This window comes from Adiantum capillus-veneris, chromosome 11, assembly GCF_014529385.1.
Source record: "Adiantum capillus-veneris isolate H3 chromosome 11, ASM1452938v2, whole genome shotgun sequence".
NCBI classification, from domain to species: Eukaryota; Viridiplantae; Streptophyta; class Polypodiopsida; order Polypodiales; family Pteridaceae; genus Adiantum; species Adiantum capillus-veneris.
Genome location: NC_140941.1, coordinates 54,284,109 through 54,305,285, shown reverse-complemented (window position 1 = coordinate 54,305,285; position 21,177 = coordinate 54,284,109).

Sequence of the window (21,177 nt, the reverse complement as noted above, 5' to 3'; positions counted from 1 at the left end):
TCCAGGGTGAGCCCAGATAGCACTATTGTTCACCTCTGTGGATTTTTCCTCCTCCCAACTCTTGATTTATCCCTCATTGTACATATGATGTTTTTTCATTGAGAGAGTCTCTCCTTATGGTTGATGTAGCTCTCTCTAGTAGAGGTTGTTGTAGCCCAATGGGCAATTTTATTAACTAATAGAAAGATCCTTTTCTCGAGAAAAAAAATCTTATATCCACAAGGTCTTGTAGCATTTTAATATTCAAGGGGGAAATTAGTGAGTACCCTGCTGCCGTATTTGAAACTAAGAAAAGGGGATTCTCCCAAGTCAGATGATGAGAGAGAAAGAATGATAAATGTGCCACATTCTTCAGTTGTAGGTAGTCTCATGTATGCTATGGTAGCTACGAGACCAACCATTGCATTTGCAATGGGAGTGGTTTGTCTCGATATATGGTTGATCCTAGCAAGAAGCATTGGATAGCAGTGAAACATATTCTCAAATACTTGAAGGGTACATCAAGCAAGTGCTTATGATTTAGTAATAGCGATGCATCTATTCTTGGTTACACAAATGCGGATTATGCTGCTTGCAAAGACAGCAGAGTTCTATATCTCGCTACATATTCATATTTACAGAAAGAGACATTTCTTGGAGGTTATCTCTTTAAAATTTTATGTCTTCTTCCACTATAGAGGTTAAGTATGTTGCATCCTCATATGCCAACAAGGAAGCTATATGGTGCACATGTGTAGTTGGAGACTTGGACATGCAACAAGTTCTAGTTTTGCATTGTGATAGTCAAAGTGCCATTGCTTTGGCAAGTAGATGCTTTTGCAAAATTTGTGGCGACGGAGCCATTTGCACATTGCATCAACTTAACGGGTGTAGGGTAAACACAATTGTACAAGAGTGAAACTATTGTCGTACTTCACGATTGTGCATACTAACTTTAGTCATAACTAGTCACGGCCACATTGGACTTTAAGTGAGAGATTATACATACTAACTTTAGTCATAACTAGTCATTTTCACATTGGCCTTTTAAGTGAGAGATTGTTGTGGTAAAGAACCACACTGATGGTCCTCTTGTGATAGGAACAAGTACGCGTGCACGCACACACGGAGACACACATACACAAAGTGTGGTTTCACCTAGTCTCCTCTATGTCTCTCCTCTTCCCTCTCCACACGCACGCACCGCACACTTCAATTTTTAAATATTGCTTTGTTGTTCCCATTGTCTTTGCATAAATTCCACAAAATGCAAGGGTGAGTGCAACATATACCACCCCAAATACAAAGTGGTGTCCCGTCTTTCAAGCATTCCTTTTTTACACCTTGAATATTTTTTGTTTTCTTAGTCTATGAGTCCATAAATCATTGAACCCATCATGTCTTCCTCTTGATAAGCTATTTTCCACAAAATGCAAGGGTGAGTGCAACATGTACCACCCCAAATACAAAATAGTGTCCCGTATTTCAAGCATTCCTTTTTTACACCTTGAATATTTTTTGTTTTCCTAGTCCTATGAGTCCATAAATCATTGAACCCATCATGTCTTCCTCTTGATAAGCTATTTGCAATTTTTCTAAATAGGCTTACAAACAGTCACAATGATTTGTGCATATTATCAATAGCTCACTTCTATAGAATTAGAGACACTACATCAGCCTTATGGGGATGTGAAACTTAAAGACCCAAGTATTTGTCATAATTAAATAACATATGCAGGCATAGACAATATCTCTCATCTTCATCGTTGTACCAACATTTTTGGAATCCGGTGAGTAGATTCCAAAAACATTATTTCTTTCTCTCCTCTCTCAACCCTTAATAGCTCTCTCTCTCTCTCTCTCTCTCTCTCTCTCTTCTTAGGTGTGTGTGCTAAAAAAAAAGAGGAAAATGGTATAACCTTTCTATCACCCAAGTTTGGTGAATTGATTATGCCATCTCCCTCTTTAATAACATGTCTTGAGTTCAACTCCCCTCGTCGGATAGATCTTCAACGTCTCTTGTGATAGTTTCCTACGATGTTAAATTATCTTCTCTCTCTCTCTCTCTCTCTCTCTCTCTCTCTCTCTCTGAATTTATCTCTTAGCAAATACACCTCGATGAAACATCCATCATTTACAAATCTCTCTTTTTTTGCCTCTCATGTACACTCAGACAAGCACATAAATAGATCCAAATAATTGCACACACACTTTCAAAAATCATAATTTATGTCTAGCAACAAAATAAACACCAACTGGACGATGCTACGATTGAGGTTATTCTTTGTCTCACTTATGTACACTCATACACAAGCACAAAAACACACCCGAATCATTGTACATGTAGCCTTTTCAAATGCCATGCTTTACATTGAGCAACAAGCTTAACCATGAACCAGACAACGAGGAATACACCTCGACTCATTTGCAACAATCTAATTTTAAGGGTATACAATTTAAAATAATCCAATCTAGCTTTTGTCTTGATAAGTCTCTCTCTTTTCCATCCTACTTGTGTGCACTCATATACATGCATACTCATATACAAACATGAAAAATATATCCGGATTAGAGCACACACGCTCTTTTCAAACATCAAGATATACATCATGCAACAAGATTATCCATCAACCGAACAATGATATATGCACACAAATCGTTTGCAACTCAATTTCAACGATTTACAATCCACAATAGTCCAATTCAACTTTGTCCTCTCATAAATCAATGGATGAACAACATTAAAAGATTGCAATAACAAAACCACACAGACTAATATTAAAAGGGTTGAAAGTATAATAATCCTCTAACACTATCTTATAATGGGGAAATCTAGTTGTCCTCATTGCTAGTGTCATCATTGTTGTCATTATTGGCTCCATTGGCTTGTCCTTGCGTACCAATGTATGCCATCCACACTTCTACCTGAGCCTCCACATCGCTCAAAGGATGTACACTCCTATGGGGTGTGATAACCATGTTCCCTCCTGTTACCATATATATGTAGTAGTGATGTATGTAACCACACTTAGGACCGTCGGGGCTTTTTTTCCCACACAGGAGGTCTTTCCCCCTGTGCATTGTATATACATCCATCACTCTAGGGCTATATCTTATCTTTCCATTGTACACTAAGTAATACTACTCTTTGTTGTGTGCCTTGAGATTTCTTTGTCTTCTCCAAGCTGTGTGTGTTTCCCTTCAACCCTATATTTCAACAATTGGTGTCAGAGCAAGTTGCATCCTCTCGGGCTTAGTCGTGAGCATTGCCAGCACACACCTGCTCACTTTCTCCAGTTTTAGTGAGCTTTGGTGAGCGTCACCAGGTCAAAAAATACTTCAGGTGTGCTCGTAGGGCTTATTTTGGCCTCCATTTCCACTACAAGCAATACTGTGCATGCAATTTTTTCATTGTGTAGAATTTTTATCGGTGCTATTTTTTCATAAAAGGGCCCTTATAGTCTTCTACGGGTTGTGCCATATATCCCATGTTGGTCTTACTTTGTTTATTCTCTTTTCGAGTAGTTTCACATCATGTGCAAGCATTCGCCATGGCTGACAACAATACAGATGTATTCATGATGTTTGCTTAAATTGGATGGAGATAATTACCAAATGTGGGTTTACATGATGCAACATGTTCTTGTGTCAAAGGGAGTTTGGAATGTTGTGCAGGGCATTGTTGTTGAGGACTTGGTTATGAGAATGCAAGCGATGTTGAGGATGTTGCAGGCTTTGGTGACAGGGTTGCTGCTACCTAAGCTGTTTTGCCTACAGTTGAGCAAGCTTGTTGGGATGTTAGAGATGCACATAATCATGCATTAATTGCATTATCCGTGAAGCGCACTAAATACTCCTCACATTCATTCAACTAAATCTACAAAACACGCTTGGGATATTCTAGTTGGTCTTTATGCAAGTCGCAATCATGCTAAAATTGCATTGTTGCGTAAAGAGCTAGAGTTAAAGATTATGCATGAGGAAGATGAAATGGACACTCTTCTTGTTGGTATCAAGGATATCAATGAGCAACTAATTTCTACAGGCGAAGTCATTTTTGACAGTTCCCTTGTGGAGCTTGTTCTTGATGCTTTGCCAGATTCTTACCAGACTTTTGCTAGTACTTGGAGACTTATGACTCAAGGAAATCTTGAAGTTGTCAAGTATGATGCGTTTTGCACATTGTTATTACAAGAGTCACTTTTCAAATAAAAATAGGGCTAACAGTGTGCAGTTGAACAAGCCTTTATTGTTGCTCAAAGAAAAAGTGGTATTAGCAATGTAGCCACTTCTCATGGTTCTTTCGCAAGTGGAAAGGCACTTGTTTCTAATGCTTATGCTGGCAGCACTTTATCTAGTAATTATGGTGAAAAGGGCAAAAAGAAGATGCATTGTGATTATTGTAAAGCTAATGATCACTTGATCAAGCAATGTCCAAAATTGAAGTCAAAAGAGGCTAAGAAGAAAGAGGCTGGTTCCACTACAAGTGCAATAATTGTTGAATCTTCTGTGAAAGGAGATTGTGATGCTGATATAGATGTAGAATGGGCTTTTAGTGCAGAGTGCACTTATGATCCTTCTATCCATGATGCATGTATGTCAGTTGCTGCAGGTGCTCATGTGTGGTACTTTGTCAGTGGTGCTACAAAGCACATTATCTCTCATCGTGACTTGTTTACCTCTCCCAAGGATGTCCCTCACGGGAATACAATCACTTGTGCCAACAATGCCTCTTATCCGGTCAAGGAGTTGGAAAGATTATGTTGACTACTGCAAACGGAAGTTCTTTCACACTTTTTGATGCATTGTATATACCTTGGGTCAAAAAGAACCTTTTGTCTATATTTGCACTTGCTAGACTTAGTCTTGTTGTAAAATTTGTGGATGATATATGTACAATTCATGATCTCAATTTTTATGATGAGATTGTTGCATCATGCATTTTATGTTGTGAGTTGGTTAAGCTCACTTTGTATGGCAAGTGTGGGAAAAAAATTTCAAATGAAGTTGTGGATTCAACGGCTATTCATATGCAAAACTTTGGCATGCACGTTTTGGGCATCTAAATTTTGATAGTTTACTACATTTTCAAAATTTTGATATGGTTGCTTCTTTGTCGCCTATTGAAGCACCTACAAAGCATGTTTGTGAAGGTTGTATTTTGGGCAAAATTCAGCATTCAAAGTTTCCAAAGGATGGTTTAGTAAGGGCTACATGCAGGTTGCAGCTTATGCATAGTGATGTTTGTGGGTCCATGCAAACTCCGTCCTTGAGCAATTACCTCTACTTCATGACTTTCATTGATGATTACTCCATGCATACATGGATATATCCGCTTAAAGCTAACTCTGAAGTGTTTGTGTGCTTCAAGAAAATTTTGGCTATGATTGAAAATATCTCTAAATGTACTATGGACACCCTCCGTTCCGATTGAGGGGGGGAGTATATGCCTCACGAATTTAATACATTTCTAGCTAGTCATGGGATAAGACATCAATGTATAGTGCCATATACACCTCAGCAAAATGGTGTTGTTGAAAGGAAAAATGAGTGGAGATGGCATGATGTATGGTCAAGAGTCAAGCTTTCCCACATGCGTTAAGGCTTGAGTCTATCATGTGTTCCACTTATGTACTCAACATGTGTCCTACAAAATTTTTGCATTCTATGACTCCATATGAAGCATGGTATGAGAAAATTCATCTATTGATTACATGCACATTTTTTGTTGTTTGGATTATGCTTTGGTGTTACAAACACGGCACAAAAATTGGATGATAAGGTTGTCAAATGGATTTCTGTTGGTTATATTACTGAAAGCAAAGGTTACAAGTTATACCATCCACAAACAAAGTGTATCTTGGTTTCACGTTGTGAGCGGGATGAAAACACACACAGCGCCTCTATAACGATCCGACACACACTCTTGGGAAGATACACACACACACACACTATGGGGCACCACTCGGCTTACACAACACACCTGGCCGAGACAGGGAACACACCTCTGGAGTGAGAGGAGAGAGACTATCCACTTGCCCACTCCACAGACACACACACACACACACACACACACACACACACACACACACACACACAAAACTCAGCTCAAAAGAGGAGAGTTTCTTATGTTTAGATACAAATGAGCTTGGGCCAAACCAATGGGGCAAACAGCTCACACAATATGGGTAAAAGATACCAGATACAATCACAAACTGGAGCAGAAACTTCGCTCATAGGAGAAACTTACATAGTCAAAACAGCAGAAAAAGAGGGAGGAATTTAGCAAAATGGACAGCGCCATCGCGTCTAGAACGGCCTAAAACCCCAGTCTACAATGTCAAAGTGCTCAAATCCGACCTCGGATGAGCAGTTTACGGCCAAAACAGGCTCCAAAATGAGCAAAAACACAGCTGCGGCTGTTCCTCCTCTCTTCTCCACGTTTTTTCTCCTCTTCTCTCATTTTTTTCAGTTCCCACACTTTGCTTTTTTAGTTGGGCACCCTTGGCCTTTTAGATGACCTCAAACCGACCCCGAGCAGGCCAAAAACTGACCTCGCAGTGCATAGTTGTCACCTTTTTGCATCATCCGCACACATGGCACTCAGCTTTTCCCAATAATGCATCCCGCAACCACGTGAAGTAGCCCCAAAAAGTGGTCCTCATGATGACCTTTCTGCATAAGTATCACAAGAAAACACCCACGTCGTGTCCGTACTTCTCCGCGTGCAAGTACTGACCCCATTCAACGTCCTGACGCCACTAGATGCCATCTGACGCACCTGCTTACCTCATGTCGTCAGCCGGACTCATATATGCCAAACCCCTTCTCATCATCATAAGCATACTCATCATCACACATCACTTTATCCACATCATAATCATGGCTAGCACCACTATCCATAGCTTCTAGCATGGGTTCATCAGTCTCCAAGAATACAGATCCTTGCTCTAAATCACAATCATGCTCACAAATCGGTTCAATCACTGCACATCCATCAAAATATGGCTTCAAAACAAGCTCCACATCCAACAAATCCACAAAATGGCTCTCAACCTTTCCCTCTTTCCTAATTTCCAAGGAACTAGTATCCAAAGATACGTGCTCATCATCAATAACCTCCATCTCACACTCACACCCAGAATCACAAGGTACACAAGTAGCCAATGCATCCTCTTCAAGAATTTTCAATCCTGTATCCAAAGCATTACTCACCTCTTTAGGCTCTTCCATAAACCTGTCAACCTGCAAGACCTCTTTACGCTTCACAATAGACCTTGGGAAGAAACGAGAAACATCATAGGATAGGCTACTTTTCACCTACTTAGGCTTAACTTCATCTTCCATGTCAAATCCATTTTGCACATGCATACCTGTACTGATACCATGTTCCTCAAGACGCTTAAACTTCCATTCCTTGTGCTTTGCAATGCATACCGCATCTTCAAAAGACTCGGGCCTCTTCAACTCAACTTCAAACCGCAACCAAGGTGACAAACCATCAACAAAAGAACTTTTCTTCAATGAATAAGGGGGGGTCTCATCCTTAAGAGCAACACACCAACGAGTCCATAAATCTATAAAACCTTGTACATAGGCATCAACACCTTGACAAGAACCTTGCTTAAGAGCATTGAGCTCATTCCATACTGCATTTGCATCTTCCACAACCTGGAAACGCTCTAAAAAAGCTTCTATAAACTTGTCAAGACTCAAACCATAAGAAGAAGCCACTGCTTCTTTAGCTTCCAAATCCATGAACCAAACACAGGCCTCATCTTTCAAAAGCGATCCAAATAGCCTCAAAATCTTCTCCTCATCACACATATTGTTGCTTATGCATGCCACCTCGACTTGCTCCAGAAGTCTTCCGCATCTTCACCACTTCTTCCATGAAATTCCGGATAAGAGAAAGCCATGGCTACCCAAGTTTAATGCTTTGAGAACCCCTTCGAACACACGTGCAAGAACCCAAGACTTTTGACTACCCAATCCCCAGAAACTTCAATGGAGCTCAGCTTTAGATAAGGACAAACACATGCACATCAAATGAGTTTTCATAGTTGATCATCGGAATTACAACAGGCAAAGGACATTCCAGGATCCCTTTTATAATAGTCCACCAACAGAAAGCACTTTGTATGTAAAGCATGAGGGTGATGTACTTCTCATTGTTGTTCTCTATGTGGATAATTTGCTGATCACTGGTCTGAATGAGGCACATATTGCTGAATTTAAGGCTGATTTAAATGCCGCTTTCAAGATGAAAGATTTGGGGCTATTGCATCATTACTTGGGTATACAGTTTAAGCAATGTGATGGTGGTATTGCCTTGTTTCAAACAAGTTACATAGAGACATTGCTATGTAAGTTGGACTTGAGGACTGCAAACCCATTGTCACTCCCATGGAAACAGGTTTGAAGTTGAGTCTTCATGATGTTAGTGATCCTATCAATGTCACTCTTTACCAAACTGATGTTGGATGCCTTATTTATGTATGCAACACGAGGTCGGATATTCAGTTTGCAATGTCAGAGGTCAGCAAGCATAGCGCAGGTCTAAGCATTTGCAAGCTGTCAAGCGGATCTTTCTCTACTTGAGTGGCACTTTACATCTTGGGTTGCTTTATCCCAAGGGAGGATCATTGCCACCAGATTTAATGCCTTTTTGGACTAAGATTGGGCTAGTTTTTATGACACGCGAGTGTCTACAAGTGGTTTTTGTTTCATGCTTGGCAATTCATGTATCTCATGGTTGAGCAAGAAGCAACCTACTATGGCCACTTTCAATTGTGAGGTTGAGTATAGGGCAGTCTTCACAGCTACGATTGAGTGTGTATGGCTCAAACGCCTTATGGCTGATTTGGGTGTTGGACAGAACACTATTGCCAACATCATCTACACTGACAGTCAAAGTGCATTGGCACGTGATGAATTCATTTTTTCATGCTCACACAAATCACATTGAGGTGCATTAGCATTATGTTAGGGAGAGACTCTCAGCAGGAGAGATCAACTTGGCTTATGTGCCAACATAGGACAACCTAGCACATCTTTTCACAAAGGCATTATCTCATGAGAAGTTTGAAGCTTTTTGCAAAGCTTTGTGATTACTCCCCTTTGTGGATTGATCATGTCCTCAAGACATGGCACTTCCCTATACTCTATGTACTAGCTCTCATTCACCATACCACTCCTAGGGGGTTTTGTTACTATATACATGTGGTAGTGATGTGTAAGAACACAATTAGGACTGTCGGGGCATTTTTTCCCTCACAAGGAGTTTTTTCCCCTGTGCATTGTATATACACCCATCACTCTAGGGTTATCTTATCTTTCCATTGCACACTAAGTAATACTACTCTTTGTTGTGTGACTTGATCTGTCTTCATCTTCTCCAAGCTACGTGTGTTCCCCTGCAACCCTATTTCCAACACCCCCAAAGCATGATTGCATTGTTGAAATAATGGCAACTTGCTCAATATCCTCTTCGGTTGGATGTGCATTTAAATCAAGCTCATACATAGTGTTGAATAGGGATTTTGTGGCATCATTGATTGCATGGAAAGCCTCTGTGTAGTTGCATTCACTCTGTGATGTACATAAATTATTCAATGCATACACATTGTTAAGAATGTAATTAGCATGCACATTGTTGATGGGATCAACACGGGCGGGGGGTGGACCATGTTGAGGGCCATGCCTGCATTGTGGAGGTGGCCCACGTTGATTGTATTGTCCATGGTTTCCCCTTGGCATGGTAGATGTGCGAATGTGAGAAGACTAAAGGAGAAGCTTGTGGAAAAAAACACAGAGAAACTTGCGAATGAATGAAACTAGTGGTTTTTTGGCTATTTATAAAGAAACCCTAATGGCTTTACTTCCAAGACCATTTGCACCATGCCCTTCAACAGTTTTTCAAATAAAATAAAACATTTGAGAAAATCTCACTTGAAGATTAAACTTCTTTGGTTAACTTGCCTTCAAACCAAGGATAATTTAACATCACAACATGATCCTCATCAAAAATGAAAACATAGTGAGAACAACAAGTACCAAGTTTTGATGTGCCATTACATAGAGAATAAGTTCATATGAAGTAATCAATACAAATTGGATTTCACGTTCCTGGTGGCCATAGTTCTTGTGACGGTTGTGTTACTGGGGCATGTGCAGGTGGAGGCTCCATGGGTAGTGAGCGAAATAGTGACCTATAGAGCGGTTGACCATGGCTTGGCAACCTAAAACTACAGCGGGTGGTATACTTGGGGGGGGAGCATAGGGCACAATTGATTCTTGGTGACATGGTAAAGGCAATGGAGTTGGTTGTGAATGTGCTGAATGTGATACCTTGCTCACATAAAGAGTCAATCCTAGACCACTAGGAAGCCACTTTTGTGGTTGAACACGTGCCAGAAACAATTTGTGATCTTGCTCAATGTTGATACAATGTTGTTGTAGACACTTGCAACCACATCCAGCAAGACAGTCCAACAAGGATTTCATTCACGTTTTTACATGAAGTGTGAAGTGGTAATAGATCATGTTATTAACACCCCATGAGATCATTAATAACATCAAATTCACATTAACATGTTAAAATTGGGAGTTATTGTTTGCCAGTGGGATATTTCATTTGCCCGGGATGGGCTCGAAATTGCCTCCAAATTTTCAAAGAGGTGCCAAGTTTGGAGGTGCCTATATGAACAATGGCCCATCCTCTCAGAAACCTCTTTTGGCACACTCTATAGAGTTCTCACTAGAGCTATTATCCTTGAGTTTTATCATGTAAATTTTTTGCATCTTTTTTTCCTATAAAAACATCCGTGTATAGTTACCTCCCTTCTGCATGGAAGCAAGTTTGGGTAGGAAGCATTCTCATGAGGTTTTAGGTGTTGCAAGTGCTTGGGCCTCATTTCTATTGTTGGAATGGAGCACTCCTCATCATTACACAAGTGTACTTGTATTTTACGACTAGTTACCTCCCCTAGGTGTCTATCCACTTGGAAGTAGGTTTGGGTAGGAAGCATCCTTGTAGAGGGTTTAGGTGGTACAAGCGGCTTGGGGCTCATTTCTATTGTTGGAATGGAGCACTCCTCATCATTACACCAATTACAAGCTATTTTGTTTTTTTTCTGTGTGCATATCACTTTTGTTAGGGTATTAGGTGGTGGTCATGTGAGGCTCAGTTATCTAGGAGGAGAACTGAGCCCCCTTTGTGGTCACATGGATCCTACTATGCCAGCTCCATTCTATCGAGCACGCCCTTTCGTAACTATGCCCATTTCAAAATAGTTGCACAATGGATCCTGTAAAATAGGTTAATGCTTGCGACCAAAGTGCCTCACGTTTATGCAATTAGGACTTTCTTGCAACGTGGCCGGTTGAGAGTGGGTAGCAATTATCACGCTCAGCTTTGGGACCACTTGTGCGGGCTGTTTCTCTCTTTTTCTCCATGGACACATGGGTCAAGCCATTGTTCTTCACCTTTAGCTTCCAGTGACATCTACAACTAGGCCTCATATGACCACAACGGAGGGCATGTCAACATGCTTGATAAGTTACAAAAACCTGATCATCCTATGACCACACCCTTAAGGTTTCCCAAAGGTCCCTCAGTGATGCTGCTTAGAGGGCCCCGTGTATTGCTCGAAGGGCTAGGTATATATCATGGAGCACCAGGGCTATTGCCCTACGAGAAAAATGACTTGACCGTCAGGTAGCCTTCAGGTCACATGGTCATTTTTTGTGAATGTAAAGAGTTGTGAATTGAGAATTTTGTTAATTAACATTGTGATCACAAAAAAAAAACATGTGATTATGTAAATATGAAATCCCTGCCTAAGTCCAAAACTGCGTCGCCAACCTTCGTGAAGGTACCCAACAACCACTTGTTTAGAGGAACCTAAATATTAGTGGACATTGCAATGACAACTATCGAGCAAAAAAGTTCACTCCTCAACTTACCGAGCAAAGAACTCGCTCTTCTCCACTCCACACCGAAATGGTGCTCCATGGCCGTCTAGCATCCATAATGCCTCCCAAAATGGCTCTCGAATCATGTCACTGTCAAATTCAAAATCATCATTGTTAGCTACTGCATCTCCTGCCTAGCGATCATATAATGGAATAACTACAAGCCCTTCAATTTTACATGTGAACATGATCAGTACCAAGGTCTCAACCTACAACAAAAAAACATGCCAATATTTACCATGAAACTTGTGGAGAAACGGTTAAGAACTTGATGGATCCGTGAAGTCATCTATAAGAGCATATGTTCATGAAAACATCTGGAGGAATATGGTACAAAGATGGTTAAAATCACACAAGGGGGACTCCCCGATGACGAGTGCCAAGTGGTCTACTCGGCAAGCCACAACTATTGTGCCATTTGGTAGTAAAAAAATTGCAGCTAGGGTGAACACACTTGCAACAAGCTTGGTACAGAATACATTCCATCAGGGTGCTCCACCAATGGCGGCTTCAAGTTTGCAATGTGTAGGTAGGTCTGCCCACACAAGGTGCACCCCTCCAAGCCATGGATTAGGCTCCATTTTTTTGGAGTGTGAGAGATCCAACCAAACAGTGGATCACTCGAAGACCCTTGAATACATATCCACATTGAATACATATCCACAAACTCACTAGTATACATATGCTTTCAAGATGTGTACTCCATGTGCAAGTTCATTGAGGTGTTGCTAAAGTTTTTACCTACAAATGAGGAACCAACTTTTTGTGATTCCACGCAAGATTTTGAATTCTCACCTCATGCTTGGTCACACACATGTGTGGAAAATGCAAGGATGCATATAGCTTATCGAGATATTTAAACAAACTTAAGGGGATTGGTTGTGGCATACTTAATATGGCAAGTTTGAGGCATAAAAATGATCAAGCTCTGATAGCTCTTTATTGTAATCAAGATCAATTATTGTAATCTCTAGAAAGACCCCATATTTTTTATCTATTTGATGTCTTTCATGAATCAATATACATCATGTTGCAACCTTCTTCATCATTTTGTGTACCTGCAAATTGTTGATTGCATGTCGCTTGTATGTTTTATACTTGCTTTGTTTATGTTTTTGGCACTTATATGGTGGGATGACTAGTGAATTGATTATTTTTTATTTCAATCAAAATGTTGTCTAATAGTTTTGCTTTTTGGTCTTGATACGAAATGGCCACGGCACTAGTTGTGTCAGATGTGGACCACGCAGAGTCGCAATGCATCTTGAAGGAGGAGAGCATGTGCTATGGTGCACAAGACCTAGCATTTTAAGGTATGCCAAGCACAGAGGGTTGAGGGTGAGCCCTTGTCTCTCAAGGAGATCATAAAGTTATCCTCAACATACTTTTGCACGATCGATGTTTTTGAATCTCTACTGGGCAAAGGAAATTGCACCTTGAAGTTCTCAAACCTTCATTGCATGGAAACAATGCTCCTACTATACTTCATCCAAAAGGAGTGTAGCATGCTAAACAAGAACCAAATGGACATGTTCTTCATTCAGTAAACTTTTGTGCAAGACATATTGCCTAAACGTGCCAATTGGGATGATAGTCTGCACAATGTAGGGGTGGGTTTGGGCCAGTGGGTTTGGGCCAGGCCGAAAAAAAGGGCCCAAGCGTGTTGGAAGAACTAGAACCACCTGGTAGGAAGAATTCCATCGTGAATCTACCAAAGAAACTGTTGTGATTGTTTCCCAAGGGGCCACATTGGCAAAAGCCAAGGGTGGACCACAAAAAGTTTACAAGAGAAGCTTGCCCAGGGTCAAGCTAGAGTTGTAGAGCTCGAGGAAAAATTAGCTAGGTGTAATGCTAAGTACAGTTGACTTTCCTTGTTTGTTGATGAGATGGTCAAGATAGATGATCTCTTGAATGTAAAAAAATATAAATGTTAAGGCATCTAGGAATGCAAATCCTTTTGCAACTGCTACGTCTCCTTGTAGTTGCAACACATGGTTATATCAATGAAATCCAATACACATACTATTCTAATCGATTTCAAGTGTATTTATGGTGGTAGGGGGGGGGGGGGGGGGGGGGGGGGGCGGGGCGGGCGAGAGAGAGAGAGAGAGAGAGAGAGAGAGAGAGAGAGAGAGAGAGAGAGAGAGAGAGAGAGAGGTACAAATTGGTATACATGTTTATAGTTATCATGTTTATTGTGTCAACTTACCCCTCGCATCCTTCTATCACAAGCACCATATCATCGAGTTCTTCCATGTCAAATCAATGAGAAGCCACTATCCACTTTGTCTCATCATAACTACATATTTTTTCGGCTAGAGTTTCATGCGACACAATCCAAAATTCACCCGGGTTGCCCTTGTTAATATCTTTGAGGGTGCATGGAGCTCTACTTTGTCCCCACCATACTCTTGCAACTAGACTAGTCTGGATGCTTCTCAATTGCTTCAATGCACCAAGTGTCACCAAAGTACCCTTCCTTATTAGCTTAATATATTCTTTGACGAAAGGCAGCCTTCCCTTTATTCCCTCAATATAACTGTTGTCACACCTTTTTGAAGTCCTACATAACCTCTCTATAAGAAGCATTAGGAGACGGTTGAAGTCACTTTTCACCTTGTAAGAAATATTAGAGAGAGAATATTTTCATTTTAAAAAATGAGAAGAGAATTCTTGGGTTCAAAAATATTGGGGTGAATCTCTAGCTTTTGACATTGTTACTTTGGCGGTGTTTATCAAGAGCACATGACACTTCAGGATTGCAAGACGTTACCATTCCTATTCTCCTTTGGAAATGTCATTTTCAAAAAAGGTTTTCTCTTAGTTCTCTTTCTTTCTCATTATCTTTTGCAAATTCAAAAACTTTCTCGCCATCCAAAATGGTTTTGTTTTGGCATCTTCTTCTTCACCATATTCAAACTCTTCATCTTCTTCACCATACTCAAGCTTATAATCTTCTTTTAATTCATCAGTAGTGATGAAAGATATCTATAGCCATAAGGAATGTAGCTAAATGAAAGCATACCAACAAGCCATAAATTGAGAGGAAGGAAGGAGAATCTCAAGCATATATGAGGAGGTTGCAGTAGAGGTGAGAAAGATTCATTTTCTTCATATGAATTCTTTCTAAGCTTTGAAATTAATAATATTTTTTTTAAAGTAGTTTGGTACTACTAATGGTACTTGTTTTGCTTGTCTATTTTGTTGATTGTTGAGGTTGAAGATGAAACAAAGCTAAGAATGGTTCACATTATGTATATATATAGCTATCTATTCACATTAAATTTGTGCAAGGAGGAAACCAATCATTCTAGGCCTTTTTTGGCATTGATCCATCTTCGGGTGTTGAAAAAGGCACGCCAAGAGACGTTGCAATGTTTTTGGGGCATCCAAATGCACTAGTGGTGTCAAAGTCACTAGATTTTGAGCCTTATTTTCACCTTTTACTTGATTAAAGGATTTGAAAGATATGTCTAAAAAGTATGGTAGGTATTGTGTAAAGCCTCAAAAAATAGGGTGAGCCTTTCCGAGCAAGGTGGTTAAGGAAAAAAGAATGAGGTAGGTAGGTAGAGGAGTTCTAAGCCACCTCTAGAAACAAGACTCATGATGATTTCTAGAATCTCGACTAAACGTGTAAAATGTGGAGCCTTGGACCCCCTTATAGTCCCTCCAAATTTCTATTCAAATTTTATGCCCAAGGCTCAAATTTTGTCTTAGATATTGTGCATTGGATCCTTTTATAGTCCCATTAACCTTCTCAAATTTTGTGCCTAACGATCAATTATTCCTCAAAATTTGTGCAGGAATATATAAACAAGGGTCATCATCATTTATGTGAAAGTTTTCTTCTACCCTCTTCCCACAATCTGCAGCCATTTTAGTGAGTATCTTAGCCATTAGAAAAGCCACTCAATGTGCTCAAATGCCATATGATTCACGGCTAATGCAAGTATAAGCTATGTGAAGCCCTATCAAACTCTTCTAAACTTGCACATGGTGAGAATATTTTGGTTCTACTTTCCGGAATGAAATCTTGATGAAATCTTGATAGGGTTCATAGCTAATGCAAATATATTTTTGATTTTTTGCATGGTATAAATTGTCTAGGGTTTTTTAAGTTTAAGAAATATAGTAGATTTTTTGTTTTAAATTTGTTCCTCATTATAAGAGGTAAGTTGTTTTGCAAAGGCTTTTTATATACAGTTTACTACTTTTTTTTTTTTTGCAAACTAAGCTAGTATTTCAAAATTCTCACTGAGGTTTTATAGTCATCGGAAAGATAAAAAATTTTGAACCTTTGAGAATAATGTTTATTGTACATCTCGTGCAATATCCACTTTGATGATTCTAAATTAAGTAAAGCCTTTTATTTCAATTTATTTTATTTTTCTTACGATTTAAGTGTTTCAAAATAAGTCACACTAATTCTCATGCAACTCCCAACACTGTCCATAAATTTTATCACCAGTCTAGCAGCAGTTAGGTCTATCTTTGCATACTCAAACTTATCCCAATTTGTCCATAGTAGTATGTCTAAACCTAAAGCATAGCCTACTTTATCCTCTAAGCCCACACCTTTAAGAACTAAAAGTCTGTCAGCTACGGTGGAATTGGCTTGAAATTTTACATGCTAAATCCTCATGTTTTTCCTCTTCCTCCTTTTCTTCTTTTTTCTCATTCTTCTCCTCTTCTTCTCATCACTTTTCTCCTCTTATTTCTTCTCATCATGCTAACAAGCCATGAGAAAGAGTTCTTGATCATAATCTTATCCCTTGTTTCCATTCCAATGAGTGAGTGACGTTGGAGTAGCACCAAGATAATCTATCTATAAATTAGCTTTCTTACCATTTAATGAACCAACAATGTTTCTTTTAATAGTCCCAATACACAAAAATAAATGACACAAAACCCAAAGACTTAAAAATATAAATTCATATAATGAGCACTTTCAAGAAATCATTTGCAGCACAAAAATAAATTTCATTCATATCATGATCTTTGCTTTGTACATAATGCCTATTGTAGGCAATGGATAGTCGAAAAATGCCTCTTGAAGCCAATAGAGTGTGGATAGCTTTGGGTTGGGATCAAATGGTATTTTTTACAACTAAAATCATTTGCGACCATTCTCTTGTGCAATTTGTTTTAGATGCATTACCATATATGCAAACTTTTGCTTCTACTTTGAGGCTTGTTTACACAAGGCAATGATAATGCTGTTAAGTTTGATGGGTTGGTCACTTTGTTGTTACAAGAGTCTATGTCAAGAAAAAACAAGGCTAAGAAACTTGCTATTATTAGGCTTTTGTTGTCGCACGAAGAAGAGATAGCAATAACAATGTTTCTACTTTCAATGTTCCTTCCAATGTAGCAAGCGATTTGTCAAGAATGCCTCCCATAATAGCAATGCATCTTGTAAATCTTTTGAAAGAGGAAAGAAAAAGTTGCATTGCAGCTATTACATAGTTGTTGATCATCTGATAAGAAATGTCATAAGCTAAAGGCTAAAGAGGCAAGTAAGAAAGAAATTAAATCTTCTTCAAATGTAGCCATTGCAAAATGTTCAACTTATATTGTTGATGCAGAATGGGCTTTTAATGTGCAATGTCAGTATGGCCCTTCTATCCATGACACATGCATGATTGACATGTCTGGTATTTTGATAGTGGTGCTACAAAGCACATTACATCTCATCGTAAACTTTTTCACTTCTCTTTACATTTTACCGAATGGGAATAATGTCACATGTACCAACAATGCCTCTTGTCCAATTCAAAGAGTGGGAATGATTGTACTCACTGCAGTTAATGGTAGTTCTTTCACACATTCTAATGTACTTTTTGTGCCTAGGATCAAGAAGAATATCTTGTCTATTTTTGTATTAGCAAGAGTTGGTCTTGCTGTAAATTTTGTGGATGATTGATGCACTATTCACGATCTTACTTCAGGGCCCATACTATTGTGGCATCAGGTACCTTGTCTCGTGGGATGTACAAGCCCAATTATTATGACAAATGTATGAAAAACTTTGCAAATGCAGCTACAAATTCTCAAGTAATTTCAAAAGCTAAACTATGGCATGCACATTTTGGACGTCTGAATTTTACCAGCTTGATGCATTTGCAAAAATCTGATATAGTTACCTTGTTGCCCCCTTAAGAGGCAATGAGGTAACTTTGACGGCGCCCCCTTTGGAGGCACCATCAAAGCATGTTTGTGATGGCTATATTTTGGAAAAATACAGCATTCTAGGTTTCCACAAGATGGTCATTGTGAACTACTCGCAAGTTGCAACTTGTTCATAGTAGTGATGCTTGCGACTGGATGCACACTCTTCTTTTGGTAATAATTTTGTACTTCATGACTTTCATTGATGATTACTCTTTATGAGGCAATGAGGTAGCTTTTGATGGTGCCCCCTTTGGAGGCACCATCAAAGCATGTTTGTGAAGGCTGTATTTTGGAAAAATACAGTATTCTAGGTTTCCACAAGATGGTCATTGTGAGCTACTCACAAATTGCAGCTTGTTCATAGTGATGATTGCGGTCAGATGCACACTCTTCTTTTAGTAGTAATTTGTACTTCATGAATTTCATTGATGATTAGTCATGGAATACATGGCTATGCCCACTTAAGGCTAAGTCCAATTTGTTTATGTGCTTCAAACAGTTCTGGTTGTTGACTGAAAATGTATCCAATTGTATTATGAGTACCCTCCATTTTGATTGAGGGGAGAAGTATATGTCAAAAGAATTTGATACCTTTCTAGTAGATCATGGTCATAAAACACCAATATGAATTGCCTTATACACCTCAACAAAATAGCCTCGAAGTGGTCCACATACACCTGTTTCTTGACTTTACAGAGTTTGACATTAATTGCCGCTATTTTTTTAGGGTTAGTGACGGTGCTAATACGTGCAGTCAATCTATACTTTGGAGTCACCTGTAACATAAAAGGTTGTTAGTAAGTAAGTTTTACCCCTTCTTAGACAAACCATATGTAAGGTGGTAAGTATAAGTGCTACACCCCTATACAATATATAGAAGGCATATGTCGAGGTGCCATATTTCTTCCAAACAAAAGGAGCTACCATGGCCCATTCATTAATGTAACAATTGACCACTTACAGTTTCAAGAGCGACTGATTTATAGCCCTATCTACCAAAGTTAACAACATAATTCACCAATACTCTCAACCATATTCGGCTAGAATTACTATAACCATGTCCCTCAACAAATATTTAAACCATGTACATCCATTTTGAGTAGGGATCACAAACCTAAGCCAGCTCGGACCTTACCTTAGCAATAATAGTAAGCTCAGTACCAATCGATCAACCCAAGCTATGTACGGTTAAGTAGCGCACAGTTTCAAAAACTCCCAAAATTCAGTTGGCCAAGTCGTTGATTGAGCAAGATCAGAAGGCCTAGCACCGGTCCCGGATGCTCACATCCTGTAAAGCCAAGTGAGCAAAATTTTCCAAGGAGAGAGAATACTCAAACGGTATAGACCTGAATTGAGCACTAGTAGTAAGCATTTTATCCGACCCTAAATTACCCAAAAGAAGAATACTTGCTATGGTAATTTAAATAAATTTACCAAGTCCTGATTTTTACCCATCAGTAGGTTAACTATATCATATAGGTTCTTTCATCAAGTATTTTAAAGGACATCAATCAACATAATTTAACCTAAACAAAGGTAACAATCAACCAGTATTGCAAGAGGATCCCTTTATACAATGATTTTTTATTAAAAAAATATACCCTATGACCGGTTCATACCAAAGCCATGCCCTTTGTTCTATACCCAGCAGGTAGGTCATCTTTACCATATACGGACCTTCACCAAGTTAAAAGACAACCTTTAAGCTTTTTAAGCTCCATACCTCCTGTATTGTAGGAGGCTACTCTCCTTCCATGTTAGAACAGCCCGAGCTAAAGGCAGAACCATTTTTATGCCTCAACAAAAAAACACCAGCATTTTGAAATGCATTCACAACCAAGGCCGCGGATACATATTGTTGCCCTCCTTTTGATTTATCAATAAAAGGAAAGCATTTCCTAAAGAGAACTAAACCAACCATGCCATAGCCAAAAGGGCTCAGTAGAAGTCATATTACAGTACAAAAATGAGAATAGTACCAGCAAATCAAGTATATCACACCACACCATTTGGATAGTTGTCCATAGCTTACATGAGATGCAGTCAAAGCAGCCAACTCTACAATAGCATGCTTATCATTGCCTTTCACCATATAGTCGATTACTAAACTTAACACCATTGCAAGTAAAAACCCTCACAATATCAAAGAACACAAGTACTCACACACTCACACAGTACCAATGCTAAGTGAGAAAGACCTGTTGCCTTTATAGTGTTGGGAGCCAGAGGACCCTTCCCCTTTCCAGCAGTGCAGGCCATCTTTAAGAGGAAGATGATGACACGGTAGCACCCCATATTCCTTTTCCGTAGTGAGGCGGGCCCGATTTTGCAACGTCCTTATCTCGCACAGAGAACAGGGGAGGGGAGATAGAGAGATAAAGAGAGGGAGGCTAGAGAGAAGGAGAAGAAGATGGCATTAGAACACGCAGTGTCGCAAACTGTAGTGGCCATTGAGGTTTAATCACAGAAGAAGGCAAAAAAATGGCAGAGCACAGCCACCCACAACTCTTTAGTTAGCAACTAATAGTTAGGCTTTTATGTAAGGCACCTATCAACTTATCACCTACTGAATGTACTTCAGTTAATAACCCAAGGCTCCATAGGCTAAATAGTCCCCCGGTTAAAAATCCCATGAGGTTATTAACACACCATCCCTAGTAATGTGTGTGTGTGTGTGTGTGTGTGTGTGTGTGTGTGTGTGTGTGTGTGTGTGTGTGTGTGTGTGTGTGTGTGTGTGTGGCTATTTTACCATAAATAATAAGACATATTTGAACTTTTTACATTCAAAAGACAATTGGCTCCAGAGAAAAGGAATGATAAGTACAAAAATAGCTCAGTCTTAGAATCATCTTTGTACAATGTTTATATGAATGAAGCTTCATTCCAGATACAGAAATCAGAAGTACTCCCCTTGTCATAGGTGTATGTGTAATCATGTAAGGACAACTGCTTAAAGCTAGAAAAAAACTCCAAAGGTAAGATAAACTCCTTACCTGCAACCATCCAAACAAGACAACAGATATGTTAGCCTTGAATGTGTTTTATAGGTAT